The sequence below is a fragment of the Suncus etruscus genome, chromosome 1 (genome assembly GCF_024139225.1).
Source record: "Suncus etruscus isolate mSunEtr1 chromosome 1, mSunEtr1.pri.cur, whole genome shotgun sequence".
In the NCBI taxonomy this organism is placed as follows: Eukaryota; Metazoa; Chordata; class Mammalia; order Eulipotyphla; family Soricidae; genus Suncus; species Suncus etruscus.
The window spans coordinates 30,458,835-30,475,473 of record NC_064848.1 but is presented as its reverse complement, the minus strand read 5'-3'; the positions used below and the strand labels follow the sequence as shown (position 1 = coordinate 30,475,473).

The window sequence follows — 16,639 nt, the reverse complement described above, 5'->3', positions numbered from 1 at the left end:
TCTTTTAAACCGATCTAATTCTTCCATCTGATAGGGTACATAGTTAGAAACATTTACCCCGTCTATAGGGGATAAGGCCTGATTAGCAAAATTACTCTGAATAGAGCTCTGAGACTGAGCATGTGGTTCATTTTTTGAATCTGCTCTGCTCTGCGATTCAATTTTGTGACTAGAAGGAGGCATACTTCGTGGAGTTAGCACTGGAGGTAGATCATTATCTGAGTCACTACTGTCAAGCAATTCACTAGAATCAGGCTTAACATTCTGAGTTGTTTTTCTTCCAGCAAAAATTTCTATATTGTTGATGGTGGGGCTGGATTCGTCAGCCTGCACCTTGGTCTGAGTTTTCGTCAGATAAATTTCCTTATTATCTATACTGGTTTTAGCCTCACCATTTCTACACTTTCTATTTCCTAAATAGAAATAACAGCAAATAACTATGCTCATAATAATAACGTTAGTCAACACAGAAATTCCACAAACTATGATGGCTAGAGACACTACACTTTTCATTTGAAATATAGACCACAACCATCCAACTGCAGTGATTGTCCTTAGATCAAAACCAATTAGTTTTAAACAAAATGGAATGATCCACTTGTATACTAGAGCACCAATGCGTAAGACTAAGGGTGGTAAAATCCACATGACTAACCACAGAAACCATTTGATGGTCAGCATAGGAAATTTCCAATGAAATATTTCACTTACAGTTCTGAGGGTCCAGGGTTCAGGTCCCTGTCCGGGCGTCATTATGTAGCAGGACAGCCCCTGAAGAGGTTGACTGATGGAGGGATGGAGAATGAGGCCCTTTTCTTCCAGCTCGGAGCACGTGTCCCTGTTCGGGCGCCATTATGTAGCAGGACAGCCCCTGAAGAGGTTGACTGATGGAGGGATGGAGAATGAGGCCCTTTTCTTCCAGCTTGGAGCACGTGTCTGCCACCCTGTCTAGCCCACGGTTCTGAGGTGAAACGGCGGGTAAACAGCTCGCAGACAATCAGGCTCGTGGAAATATTTGCTTTATTCGGATGGACAAAACTGAAGTCCAAAGACTCCGATTCAGTTCCAGCCAGCAAAAAGCCCCCCGCCTTCCACAGACCCTTGCTCTTATAGTCCAGAGTCAGGTCCCACCCAATGGTGGGATCAGATACCAACCAATGGTGGAAGCAGAATCAGGTCCTACCCTAGGGTGGGGGCAGAATGCCAGGTCACACCCTAGGGTAGGGCACAATCACCTAATCAGATTAGGGTGAGCAACATAGTAATCCCCCAAAATATTTACATACACAACAGGCACAAATCCATTTTTAAAAGTCTTTGCAGAGAAAATGGAGACCCAAGTACAGTGTAATTTTATTTCTCTCCCTGCATGCATGGTCAATTATTCTCTCCTATTTTGTAATTCTCATGATTTTGACATAGTTATTGCTCTTTTCACTGCTGCTGCTGTAGCTGCTGTGAAATCTGAAGAACAACCAGTCTGGACAAAGCTTGTTTTTTCAAACTGAAGATGCTATAGAATCTACTGAATTCTGTAACTTTATAATGGAGGTTTCTGGAACTACTATTCTCTTCTTAGAGGAGATGAGGAATGAAACTATTATATATTAGGGTTTAGGTATACATTACTTTAACAGACACATAAATGATTTGATTTTTCTATTGATTGGTGATATAAATTAAAGAGAAAATAGCATCTGTTATACTTCTTCAAACATTATGGTGATATCCTTGTATAGGATCAATGCAATAATGTAAATGACTCAGCACTTTCCCTATGAACCCAATTTGTAAAAAAGCTTCATAATATAGATATAGAACAGCAACAGAACAAAAATTGACCTGGCAAAGACTTGGGTACAAGCTCCTTTTGCCTCTAAAGCTTTTTCTAAATTGTCTCTAAAATTTCTCTTACCAAAACTATAGAACAAATGTGGTTTTCTAAGAAGAAATTCTTTCTAAAAATGCACTAAATTAGAAAACAGATTTTTGATCTTTTAGTTTATATTGACTTTTTTAGTTAAAATGAATATAAAAACTGCACAAAACCAAAAACTATTATTAGTAAAGGAAATGGTATAAGTGATCTACCATATCTGCCACACTGGTTAAGAGTTCCTTGCCCCTAATTCAAGCATTTTGCTCAACTCCCTGCTCTATAAATATGGTCAACTTTATAAACCTCTTTGAGATTCATTTTCTACATTTTTTAACAGGAGGAGATATTTGAAATATTCTCACAACATATTTACTTATTTAGGAATTAAAAATGCTGCTTCTAGTAGATGCCATTTGATATGTTAATAAAGAGCCTCTGATCAAAAATCTGATTCCTAGTCTTCGGCTTACTATTTCTAGCTTATGCTAATGCAAGCTACTTAAATCCATATTAGCCAATGTTTTTATATGATGTAAAGTAAACTTGATGTATTGTGTTGATATTGAAATTGCTCTTTTTCCAGTTTTATTGAGCTATAAGTATAATATATTATTATTTAATTTAGGTCTATGACATGGTGATTATTGTAAAATGATTAGCACTGTGGCATCAACTAATGTTACCATGATTTTTTCACATAAGTACCATTTCAGTCTTGTGCTGAGATCTCTCAGCAACTTTCAATAATAAAATACAGAATTGCAAATGATAGCATTAGCGTCTCCAAAACTTACTCATCTTTTAATTGAAAGTTTATGTTCTTTGGCCAACATCATTTCATCAATTATGATGGATATTTTCCCTTTTTGACAGTGGGCTGTGATTTTGCCATTAAGTATCTCAGGTTCTAATTGTGGCATTCATTTTGTTCTGCCACAGAGAAATTTAATAATGTCAAAAATTATTGGATGATGATAGGGAGTTGTTGGCAGGAAAACAGATCCATTTTTATTTCACTCTTTAACCAAGTTTCTAAATTTTGATGTGTCTCTGTATAAAACAAAATGGAAATGTGACCAAATCTCTGGATAAGAAATAATCATATTTCCAAATAAAACACTCTTCTACAAATGTTTTAATTTGTATTTGGATATTTTGAGACAAAATAGTCATTGATTGTATTTGGAAGTACTGATATTTATTACTTTTCTGACACAATACAATGAATTCTAGATTGGGCTGGTGAGAGAGTATAGCAGGTTAAATGTTTACCTTTGACCAAATTCAATCTGCAGCATCACATTGGATTCCCCAATTACTGCCTGCCAAGGGTGATCCCTGAGGGCAGAGCTAGAAGTTAGCCCTGAGAATTTTGGTGGCCCCAAAATCAAAACAAAAAAAATTCTAAATATTCTAGAATAAGTATAAATATTCTAGAGTAAGTAGTAAATATATTCTTGCAACTATAGAAATAAAAAAAATATTATACTCCTCTATGGTCATCTGAACAAAATGCCAGGTGTGCCTATATTTGGGCTATCTTTTTTTTTTTTTTTATCAATAGGACTTTTTAAAGAATGAGTGTGGGTATCCCCACTCCTAACTTGTAATTTTGGAAGTCCTAGCAGTTGAAAATAGGCCCCCAAAATGCCACCATATCATCAATAGTTCTTGTAATTCCTAGACAAATCATTTTGTTTTAATACTGTTTAATACTGTCGCCCCCATAGGAACAAAACAATAAAGTAATACAATAGTCAACTAGCAATAAGAGCTTACTGAACATTCTTACAAATAACTTATTTACCTCATTGGAGATACATTTCACAAATATTTGCTTTTTATGTACTCTTTTGTTTCTCTACTTTCTTTTTTCTTCCTTTGCTTTATTTTTTCTTTTTAAATATTTCTAACTTGGAAACTAATGTATTATAATCAACTATGTCAACTGCGTGATACATGTTCTTTAAATAAAACAAATACAATTAAAAAATAAACAAAATTATACTTGATGTATACTAATATCCTGAATAGAATTTAAAGTATTTTACATGCATTGATATATTTAGTTCTCTTAATAATGTTATGTGATAGGCAATGTTTAAATTTTTTGGGGGGGTCACACCCGCTGTGTTCAGGAGTTACTCCTGGCTCTGCACTCAGAAATTGCTCCTGACAGGCTCAGGGGACTATAGGGGGTGTGGGGAATTGAATCGGAGTTTGTCCTGGGTTGGCCATATGCAAGGCAAATAAATGCCCTACTGCTGTGCTATCACTCTGGCCCCACTACTTAAAAATTTTTAAATAATTTTTATCTTTAATTTTTTTATTGTACTTTAGGCAGCATGATTACAATTGTGACAACTTGTATGAGTTTGAGGAAAAATTATTGCACCTTCACCACCATCAAAGTGTTCCATATTTTTAACCACTGTCCCACATAGTCCATGACACCTCTAGTCCACCTCTTTCTTTTTCTGCACCCCACCCTTCCCTCTCTACCTACTCTTTGGTAGTCTCGAGTTTGCAATCAAATACAAGGGTTTGTCCTTACTCAATTATTGTCAATTTTCTTTCTTTGTTTATCTACTACAGATAATGTTCAGTATTTTTTCTCCTTCTGACTTATTTTTCTTAACTTATGTCCCTTTTATTCCATCTGAATTGCTATTACTATAGGATTTTATCTTATAAGATAGGGTAGTATTTTGTTGTGAATTTTATCCAATTTCTTTATTTGGATATTTGGTCTTTTTTTTCATATCCTGGCTATTATGCTTAGTGTTGGAATGAATATAGGTGTGCATTGACCTTTTTAAATTAATACTTTTGTGTTCTTGGGATAGATGCCAAGAAGCAGAATGCTTGAAACTATTTTATAAAAAGTCTTCAAACTCTTTAGAAGTTTAACCAGACAGATAAGTTTCTCATACATGATGAAAGAATGTTCCTTCTTTACTGCATCACTGCTAGCACGAGATTTTAGTTTCTTTGATATCTTTATCTCTGATATAAGCTTATATCTCCTTGTTTTGATGTATATCTCCCTAATAAGAAATGACAATAATTTCTCTTCTCATTGACAGTATGCCCTCTTCAGTGAGGTGTCTATTCATTTTAAAGTTTTTTATTATTATCTTAAGCACTGTGATTTACATTACTATTAATGATAGTTTCATGCATAAAACATAATAGAACCACATCTTCTACCAGAGTGTCACTTCCCTTCTACTATTGTTCCAATTTTCCCCTAACTTGTTCTATCCTCATCTATTCTTTCTTGTGCTATGGTAAGCTTCCCACTAAAGACTAATATCAGTTTCTATTGTCTTTTTAAAAATTTATAGGAATATTGATTTAGTTGTTGTTGTAGAGCTTTGTAATTGCCTTTTAAATTGGCATATCTGGTATATAGTAGTCTTTTATGTATGTGTGAGAATATTTTTCTTAATTTTAGTTTGAGTTTCTTTTTCAATAAAAAACTTTTTAGATTGATACATTTCATTGTTTAACTTTTGTTTTCGTTATTTTTGCCAAAGGAGTTGAGTCATTCACAAAACCCAAGGTTTTCTATCTATGTTTTCCTCAATATGTTTTATGATTTTTGCTCTAAAACTAAAGGTCTTTGATCTACTTTGAATAGACTTTTGTGTACTTGTAAGATGTGGGTCTAGATTTATTTTTAACATCTGGCTATCTAGTTTTCCCAGTATTATTTGTTGAAGAGGATATTTTTTATTTCACTTTATGCACCAAGCTCTTTTGTTTTATATTAACTCTCCATATATTTGATTGTTTCTCTTTGAACTCTTAATTGTAATCTATTGATCTGAGGGCCTATCCATATTATAACACCACATTCTTTTTGTTGATATAACTTTATAATATTATTTAAAGTTATTACAACCTCCCATATATATTTTTTCTTCAGAATTACTTTGTATACTTTTATGTTTTATGATTTATATACATTTTATTAGTTTTTGTTCCAAGTCCTTAAGAATACTATTCATAGTTTTATGGTGATTACAGTTGATCTTTATACTCTTTGTAGTGTAGTTATGTTAACAATGCTAATTGTTCAAATCCATGAAAACCATTTTTACATTTTCAGATGCTATCTTCTCAAGCTAGGTGTTATTTTTTTATCCTTACCTTTGAAAAGTCCCATTTAAACAAGTGGATTAATTTGTTTTTAATCCCATATCTGAATCAACATTGACATATTCTTAACACATTATTATCTTTAGCCAATATTTAGCTAATATTTAGCTTTTTATTTAGCCAATATTTAGCCAATATTATTGGCTAACTCTTCTCTTAAATTACAAGAATGACTTGAACCACTTGAATTGAGAATGTGGTAAAGTCATGAGGAATATGTTATTCCTGCAAATATTTCTTAGATCAGGACTTAAAAAAGGGAATATAAGAATAGGTGTCCACAAAAGCACCAAGGGGAGAGTAAATGAACAGACAAGGAATTTACAATCAATCCCATGACACTATACTTCAAGGGTGAAGAAACCCTGTATCTCCTAGGCCAAGGGAATTCCCTCTCTAATGTCCCCAAATTTACTATACCTATGCAGAAAAAAAGGGCACAAACACAAAATAATCTTTTTATCTATTTATCTATTTATTTTTTTAATTTTTTTTATTTTTTGTTTGGTGTAGATATTGAAGTTGATGTCTCCAATCTTATTTTATGTTATTTTATCTATCTTTTTTTTTTTTTTTTTTTTAATGCTCTGGGGCAAGACTATTATGTGGTGCTTGCCTTTAGTGCTGTAGTGCTCACTGGATATTTTATTTGATATTTCTTTTTGTATTGTTGTGGTATTTAAATTCCTTTTTTCTTGTCCTCTTTCAAACTGAGGTTGAGAGCCTCTAGAAGGATGACACCCATTTTTGACTTATTTGTTTTTTACCCCCACTTTATTGCTTTTCTTTTCTTCAAACAAAACACATAACTTGAACTATCTATCTAGTTCTGCCTCTCAAATAGAGGGGGAAATAAGGGAGGGTACCAGGACCAAACAGATATATGATCACTAAGTAGTAAGCTAGACAGCAGCCCAGGGGGTGAGGGTGGAGGATATGGGATGCAAGATGGGAATGGGGGTGGAGTGAGAACAAATTTGGGGATGGGAATTCCCCTGATTCAATGTTAATATGTACCTAAAATACTACTGTGAAAGATATGTAAGCCAATATGGTCAAAATAAAAATTATATATAATAAAAAAAGAATAGGTGTTGATCTCATGCCCGGCAAGAAAATAGAACCAATACCCCTGCTGACTCATGTCGTATGGCCCTCCTTATCACCTCTCCCTGTTGTTTGATACCAGACTCAGTTCCAAAAGGATCCCCACTGCAAAAACTCTACACAGGACCTCTCTGCCGCAAATCTTTTCTCAATCTCAAAAAGACCTGGCTGTGTGATGAAAATGTGCCCTGGGTACCACACAGCACAAAAAACTCTCAAAAGACAATGGGGAAGCCATAGTTTCTTTATAACTTTAAGACCTATATAATACTACCTCTTAACCTGCTTTTCCCCAAATGTATGGTAGTCTCCTGCATCACTTTGTTCCTTTAATTACTTCCTTAAATTCATTTAAAAATTCTTTTTTCTATATATATGTGAGTATATATATATATTTTTTTTGTCTTTTTTCTGTTTTCTTCTCTTTCCACCCCAAATGCACCAGCAATATAATGTAGCACCATTTCTTCCTGCAAAAGCATACTAAAAAAAGGGGAACTCTTATGTATAAAAACAATCTACTAGGGATAAGAACTCATACTTTTTTTTACAATACAGGGCCATCTTCCTTGTACATATGTCATGTGGACCCATCTTAGACCCCAGGTGATTAGACACCGAACGTCCAACCTTGAGCCCTGGATCCCAGACATAGAAACAACATAGTTCTCCACAACAGCTCCAGGAACCAAATCCCCTCTGGGACATCCTTAATACTGCTCTGGTAACAACAGGTGCCAGTTCTGATATGATATCCTGACAACGAGAAACAGGAACAACTTGATCTAAGAGCAGGTTGTGCTATATCACCAGCCAACGATAAGACAAACTCAGAAGACGTGTCACCCCTTGATCTGTGCAAAAAGCCAAGATTGCTATCTACAGATGACTGACTGTGACAACCATGACTGGGCAGAACGTATCCTGGGACCAATAAAAAAGCCCTACTCTATGTTTTGGCCTTGATCTGTACAACAACTAAGATCTCTAATTCCAGAGGTCTGACTAAGACAATTGCAACGGAATCGGACAACTGGAAACATAATGGAAGACTCTATCCCAGGCTCCATCCTAGAATCAGCTCAATAACCAAGACCACCAACAACAGAAGATGGATTAAAACGACACAGAAGTAATAGAACTTCTAGAACTGCAAAGAAAGACTTCATCATAAGCTCCATTCCTTGACGTGTGCAAATACTAAGATCTCTAGATACAGAGGTCTGATTTTATCACCCATGATAGAGCAGATGTCTTCCACACACCACAAAAGCACCTAGGGGAGAGTAAATGAATATGCAAGGAGTCTATAGTTATTCCCATAACAGTATACTTCAAGGGTGCAGAAACCCTGTATCTCTTAGGCCAAGGGAATTCCCTTTCTAATGTCCCCAATATTTACTGTGCCTATGCAGAAAAAAAACCCACAAAATAATCTTTTTACTTATTATTTATTTATTTATTTATTTATTATTTTTCTTTCTTTTGCACTCTGTTATGTTTTTATTTCAGGACCGTGGTTATTATGTGTTGCTTATCTGTATTGCTGTAGTGCTCACTGGATTTTTTGTTTGATATTTCCTTTTGTATTATGGTGCTTCACTTTCTTTTTCCCTTTTCTTCTCTCAAACTGAGGTTGAGAGCCTCTAGAAGGACTCTGCCCATTTTCAGCTTATTTGATTTTTACCCATTTCATTGCTTTTTTCTTCAAACAGAACCACATAACTTGAATCATCTAGTTCCGCCTCTCAAAGTGAGGGGGAAATAATTGGAGGGTACCAAGACCAAACAGTTGTATGATCACTAAGTAGTAAGCTAGACACAGAGGGGATCACTTATACTAGCAGCCCGAGGAGTTAGGGTGGGGACGGGGTGCAAGCTGGGAACAGGGATGGAGGGAGGACAACTTCGGTGATGAGAATTCTCCTGATTAAATGTTAATATGTACCTAAAATATTACTGCGAAAGATATGTAATCCACTTTGATCAAAATAAAAAATACTATAAAAAAAAGAAAAGGTGTCAATAGGGCTTTTCATTCTCAGTCAAATTGAGGAAATACTATGCCCATTCCACTCCACCCATTTACAAAAAAAAAAAAATCAATGTAGGACAGATTTTAAAAATAATTCTGAAAAATAAATCGATTTTAAGTCCAGAAATTCTTAGACTAATTTCCTATGCAAACATTTTTATTCCTCCCAAATAAAAGTGAAACAAATTTTTGCAGCATATATTTTTAAAATGCAATCTTCTAAATACTTCAATAAAATTAACTTGGGGCCTATAAATATCCTAAGACTTACGTGTGAAATTATGTATATACATGATATATGAACACATACACAATTATATATGTGCAAAAACATATACCTACCTTCATCAGCCTTCCCTACCTCTTAAGAGATCTCAGGCTTATTGATTTTCTCTGATTCCCAAAAAGATTTCTGAACTCGATATGGCTAAAGCCATCACAACAGGGGTTTTCTCAGAAGAAAAGTATTCTGGGTAAGATAAAGTTCTTCTATTGTGAACAGAATTCAAAAGGAACTAGTGATTTCATCATTTATTTAAGGTAAATACATGAAAGAATGAGTCTTTTCTCCCCCGTTCTCAATCTTGTAATTAAAAACAAAAACCAAAACCTCTGTATTTGTAGCCTGTCTCATATATGGCATTTCTAAAAAAAAAAAAAAAAGGATAAAGTAGCCAGACTTTGTGCTTTGGCTATGACACTGCAACAAATATATATTTTAAAAAATCCTAGTTTTGTTTCCTTTTCTTTAAGCTTTCTTTAAGCCAGGATTATATGAGGACTATCTAAAAAATTCTAGTTAGCTAAATGTTCTGCTTCTATTAAATAGCTCTGTAAAGTGCTATCTTTTATTTGAAAAGAACAGGTCATTAAGACACCTTTAATAGAGTACTGCTTACTGGGTTACCCCGGGTTCCCCTCACTGGTAGGTGCAGGAAGGAACCTATGTATGGTCACCATCATGACCCCCTTAGTCTCTGATCTAGGGCTTGGCACTTGTCATGAGGAAAGAGTAGATTAGACTAGAATCTAGTTTATTCAAATTTTATAACCCTTTCTTTGCAACTTCATGAAGATTTATTTTTTTGGCTTAATCCTTTCATTTTCTATATGTGACAATGTGTACATACCAATTCAGGGAAAAAGAAAAGTTCTCAGAACTTGGAAGAGATTCTGTACTCTTTTACAGAAGATAGAAACTCCTAGAAAAAAGAACTACCAGAACCATGCCTTTGAAAATCTTTAGGAAACAGATATTGTATTTTCTAGTGTAAAGGTAAAGAGCTTGAATTTTATTGTTGAATTTTATTGTTGAGAATACTTGGCTGAAACAGAACTTGAGAACCTGAGAGATTGACAAGATAGAATCAGACAAAGCAAATTAGAGGCTGGTAAAAAAAAAAAAACTATAGAAGACGTGTTAAATATATTAGGTGGAGAGGAAGGAAGAAACTTGATCAGATTTTCAGACTTTATACCTTATGGAAAATAAGAAGTGGGTGAGTCAATTGTACTTTCCTTATAATACTAGAGCTCCCAAGTCTTCTATGCATTGATACATGTTGTCCTAGAGGTCCAACAACTAGCAGAGGACTAATAATTAGCAGAGTTAGAATAAAAAGATAATGAACTTGGGACTAAATGTTAATAGTTTAGCATTTGAAAAAGATGTAAGTTCCTAAAAGGATAGAATCAATATGAGAAGTGATTGATTTTTCTTTTAAAAATATGAAAGAAAATATTTTTGAGTTATTTTTATCTGAAAGCTTGTTAATACATAAATAGTTTGTTAAATAAATATATATTATTTGATAAAATCATGAACAAATTATATATCCAAAAGAGTGAACTTTGTATTTGAATATTAATATTTAAAAAGAAGTTAGTTTTGGGACGTTTTCCTGCCTTACTACATTTCTATATATTTCTCTGTATTTTCTTTTCAATATAAATATTTAATATAGCAAGATTTAATAAAAAACCCCAAAGAACAGTTTGTAGCTGTGTTTTGATAACTCAGGATATTTGGTAACATATTTTTTAAAATGTGCCCAAATATATTTTTAAGAGACAATTTAAAATGACTATTTGTAATTTGTAGGCATGCTAGGCTTTTAATATTAATTTATTTTATTTTGGTTTTGAATCATACCCTGTGGTGCTGGTGGGAATTTTTGCTGTGTTAGGGGGGATTGTGTGGTGCCAGGAATTGAATACAGACCTTTGTTATGCAAAGTATGTGCTGAGATATCTTTCTGACCTCATGCTGGTTATTTTTAGATAGACAATATATATTAGATCATTATGTGCACATTTTTAGTATGCCGTAATTCTAAATTTTAATTAGAAGTCAATTTTTTCTTTAGAGACACATGGAAACACTTCATATAGTTATTATTTTTTGCCTATACAAAACATTTTATTTTAACACAGGAAGAACCCTAGATTCATTCTGACAGCTTTGGGCTTAGCTATCCAATAAGTTACATGCATGTGTTTGCAAAAAGGTGGAATGTCATTGCCCAACCCCTACCTGTCCAAGCCTCTGCCACACTGGTTAAGAGTGCCTTGCCCTAATTCAAGCAATTTGCTCTGCTCCCTTTTCTATGAATATGGTCAACTTTATAAACTTCTTTGAGATTCAAATTTTACATTTTTTAACAGGAGAAGATATTTGAAATATTCTCATAACATATTTACTTCTTAGGAATTCAAAACGCTGCTTCTGGTAGATGCCATTTGGTAAGTTTGGTAAGTTATAAAGAGCCTCGGATCAAAAGCTCAGGAAGCACCATGGAATGCAACCATCAGTGGTAGCTCCAGGACAAGCAGTTTGCTGCAAATCTAAGAGTTTTTGGTAGCTCAGTTTTTGCTTTTTGGCTACTGGACATCTTGGCCAAATTGGCAGTGATCTAGGTGTGTTTGAGCACTTCCTTTAGAGTCAGCCTTTGGCTAGGGGAATGCTTCAGGAGTCTTGAAATAAGGTTCGACGCTCTCTCAGAGATGAAGTCCGGGAATGTGACTTCCATCAGGGATATTCTCGTAAGTTTCCTGGTATGTAGTCTCCTCTAAAGGCAGCTTCATAACAAGGAACTCATAACAAAGGACATCGAGGCTCTAGTGGTCCAACTTTTCGTCATGCATCAATCATCAATGGGGGCAGGTAGTGCAGGGTGCCACAGAAGGTGGTTCTCCTGGAGGATGTAGCACCTGATGAAGCATACCAGATCTTCAGTGAGCTTCAACTCCCTGGCAGCACATTTTTGTGCTTGGATGTCCTGGTGGATGATGTGCTTCCAGTGACAGTATCACAGGGAGTTCTCCAGCTCTGTGATGTAAATCGCAGTTATCTGCTCATCAAACTTGGATAGCATCTTCTGGGCAAGTGTGAACTTGTTCTGCTTCTCTCTGGCTAGGTAAACGTCGAACTTTGCTTTTTCCAGCGGGTGGCTGATCTCAACGTCATACAGAGCCCATGGCTTCTCTTTGGAGTTTTCTATTTTCTATTTTGACGGGGGTGCCTTTTCAGGATTATTTCCAGGTTCTGCCAGCAAGGCCTGATCACTTTTTGGGATCTGTTAGTTGGTTGAGAGACGGAATGAGCTACCCTAGCTGCCTGCAACTACTTGTGCTTCAGACTCTGAACAGCTCTGTGGCCTAGGACACACTTTGGGGCCTATACAGGGAGATGCTGTTCTCCTCTCTTAAAAAATGATTAAAACCAACAAAGATATTAAGAAGTACAATCATTCTATTAATGCTAGAAGGGAAGAAGATTGGCTTCTGAATTTAAAGATCTCTCTAATGTAGTTAGTTATTTTTCTTATGGAGAGACCATTTTTAATGGCCAGAGCAATATAAGGTAAGTAAAGACCAAGTTAGCAACTACAGAGATAAAGACCCACCCACATGGATAAGTTGTATAATGGTATCATGAAGTGATACCTTTTTTATTTTTTTGGTTTGGGGACAACACTTGATGTTGCTCAGGGCTTACTCTTTGCACTGTGTTTGGGGATAACAGAGTAGTTATGATTGGGAGATCATATATGGTGCCAGGGATTAAATCGGAGTGCACAGCATGCAAAACAAGCATCCTGCATATTGTACTATTTCTCAGTACAAAACCCAGAGAGTGATACTTTAATGACCTTTTTATTTGGACACCCATCTTTATAGAAAGATAAAATATTTTATTTTCAAGCCATCTTTATTGAGAATGATTATCTTTTTCTAAAGAAGGTGATCACATTTTATTAGCAACACAGATTTATTAAAAAGTACTCAAGCTTGACTGATTGTAATAATTTTAGAAATTTAAAAAATGCTGTATTTTGGGGGGATATGCCTGACTGTGCTCAGGGCTTATTCCTGACTCTACACTCAGGAATCACTCTGGAAGGGCTTGGAAGACCATATGTGATGCCATGGATTGAACCTGGGTTGGCTATGTGCAAGGTAAACAAATGCATATTGATAAAACCAATATGGAAAAGTTGGAAATAAGGGAAAGTAAGAATTGTGAAATTTATATAGGTTTCAATCAGATCCTGCCTCTAGTTCTTGGACTGGGCATACATTTCTATAAATATGGTCATAAAACTTAATTGAATTTTCATGTATGGCATATACTCTACTATTATTAGCATTATATATAAAATAGCAGTAATCTGTTAATCTACTAAAAGTAAATATTTTCAAGTGAATTTTCATTTTTTTCTAGACATGTTTTAACATTAAAAAATCATACTACATTAGCTTTTTAAAAAATTATATAATATACCATCAAAGTAGTTTCTAGTTTTTACATACTCAAGTGGTGCTTGTGAAAAAATACCTAACACAATATCAATAAGACTAAGAATTATAGATACTGTCAAACATCACAATAGGAGTATAAGTCAACTTGTACCAGGTTTTGGGAAAGCAATTAAGAAAATCTACTTTAGGAGTATTACAAACAATTTACCTTTTGACATGTAACTTTTACTTCTATGTAGATGGTCTCAGGAATTATAAAATAAATAATTGCTTGTTTGGGAATCACACTAATGGTGCTCAGGGGTTACTCTTGTCTCTTTACTCAAAATTACTCAGGGGACCAAATAGAATTATGATGTTCCACTTAGTTGACCACAGGAAAGACAGGTACTCTATCTCTTCAGCCCTAAGAATAAAACTAATTATTATTTTATATTAGGAATTTGAGTGATAAAGTATACTATATCAAAGGTGGAATATTATACAGTCTTCAAAAATAAAACTTAAAAAGAATATATTTGTTTTGCTATTTGTGTTTCTCAGGTTTTCCACTATATGTTTTATGCAAATAAGGATAAATATGTTTGTATGACACACTCACAAGTATTGACAATCTTTTTTGTTTGGGGTTCACAGAAAAGAGTGCTAACTAAAGCTTACTCATTTTTGAGTTCATATGGCTGTGGGATCATTTCTCACATTCTGTTGAGGCTCAGGGGAACACACAGAGTGCTGGTAGCTAAATATGAATAGGTCAAGCAACCTACTTGCTATACTATCTCTCTGGCCCTCATATTAATTCTTTATGTTGGCAAAAGCTTGAAGCAGAAAATTTGAGAAATACAAATACTTGCATACATACATATACATCCATCCATATGCATGCATAGGCATATCAATTCAGAAGTGAACATTACATTGTGAGAAATTTTTCATGCTATTACATAATTCAAAAAACTTTATAAATCCATGGGGTGAGAATAGAGAGTAGAGGAGAGGGACACTGAACTAATGAGAGAAGAAAATGAATATTTAGTGGAGATTATAGTGTTGGAACATTGAATGCATGAAAACTCCATCATTAACAATATTTTAAATTATGGTGCCTCAAATAAAAGTAAAAGCAATTTAGATCTATGTATGTTTAATCAATTTAGACTATTTCATTTTGTAGATACATTGTACACTTCACTATTTGGAAAAGTCACTTCTTGTGACTTTTTGTCCATATCTCAAATATGTAGATAACTATAATGCATGCATGCACATAAATATAAAAATAGAATATCTCTGAACCACTTCCATTGTGTTGTAAAAGCATCCATAGTTATGAAGGTAAAATCAGGAGGTAGTGGATGGCAAGAAGGGCTATGTGTTAAAGGTCATTTATGCACATAATGGGTACATACACCTTCAGTGCAGGACAGAGAGAGAAAATTGGACCATTACAAAAAAATGAAAAAAAAAAAAAAACAAAACCCAACATTGCATCATCCTGGTGGGGGAATAAAAATGATTAGATAGATATTTTTTTCTGGTTGTGGATGACCTACACCTTAAAATTAGGTAAATGTATCTATTTATATTATAGATCTATAATGTTTTTTTGTTTGTTTTTTTGGGCCTCACATGGTTACTTCTGACTATGTACTCAGAAATTGTTTCTGGCTTGGGGACCATATGGGATGCCAGGAATTGAACCCAGGTCTGTCCTGAGTCAGCCAGATGCAAGACAAATGCCCTAATGCTGAGCTATTGCTCTGGACTCTATCTATAATCTAATCTTATCTATCTATCTATCTATCTATCTATCTATCTATCTATCTATCTATCTATCTATCTAACTTCCTATCTGAGGATTACCTACAACTTAGAATAGTATTTAACAAGAATACTACCATGACTATCCATGATTTTGTAGTTTTTCCATTATATTGAATAGCCTTTGCAGATTTGTTTGACTTTTTTGAATATTATTATTCAAGTTACACTTGTGGATTAATAGTTTTTAATGTGGGCTAAGAGTAGTGCTATCGGGCCCGGAGAGATAGCACAGCGGTGTTTGTCTTGCAAGCAGTCGATCCAGGACCAAAGGTGGTTGGTTCAAATCCCGGTGTCCCATATGGTCCCCCGTGCCTGCCAAGAGCTATTTCTGAGCAGACAGCCAGGAGTAACCCCTGAGCACCGCCGGGTGTGGCCCAAAAACCAAAAAAAAAAAACAAAAAAAAAAAGAGTAGTGCTATCACCTTACTTCTAGTCTTGCAAGAATCTCTATATTGCATCAAACTCATACAATTATTTAAATGCTATTTCCTCAGCTTGCTGGCATTCTTTTTTGGGTTAAAGACTGTGTGTCTTACTCATCTTTATATATTTAGTTTCATAAAATGTGTTTGGAACAAAGAAGATGCACCATTAATTTTTTTGTGTGTGAGCAAGATACTGTGGTAGGAAGTTAAAATTTTCAAATGGAAAAATAGAACCTAGCAGTGGACATATAGGTTTGTGATTCTAGGGACACATGTATCCTATTTTCTCATTTTATCACACTAAGTATAAGTAAATCAATATAGTATTCTCATGCTATTCTTTATAAACAAGCAAAAAAATTTCTGCAAGTTATTGTAAATCTGCCTTTTTTCCATAGCATTCTTAACATGGCTCTTAAGGTTCTTTCTTTGTTTTTTTTCCTA

General features: G+C 34.6%; 1 protein-coding gene and 1 pseudogene across 2 annotated transcripts in view; both read right to left on the bottom strand.

Moving 5' to 3' along the window:
* The window catches only part of VWC2L (von Willebrand factor C domain containing 2 like), a 331,484-nt gene that overhangs the window by 195,478 nt on the left and 119,367 nt on the right, over positions 1–16,639 (bottom strand). The gene's annotated exons all lie outside the window — the stretch shown is intronic.
* Positions 11,993–16,639, bottom strand: part of LOC126012476 (aurora kinase A-like) — a 65,401-nt pseudogene continuing 60,754 nt past the window's right edge.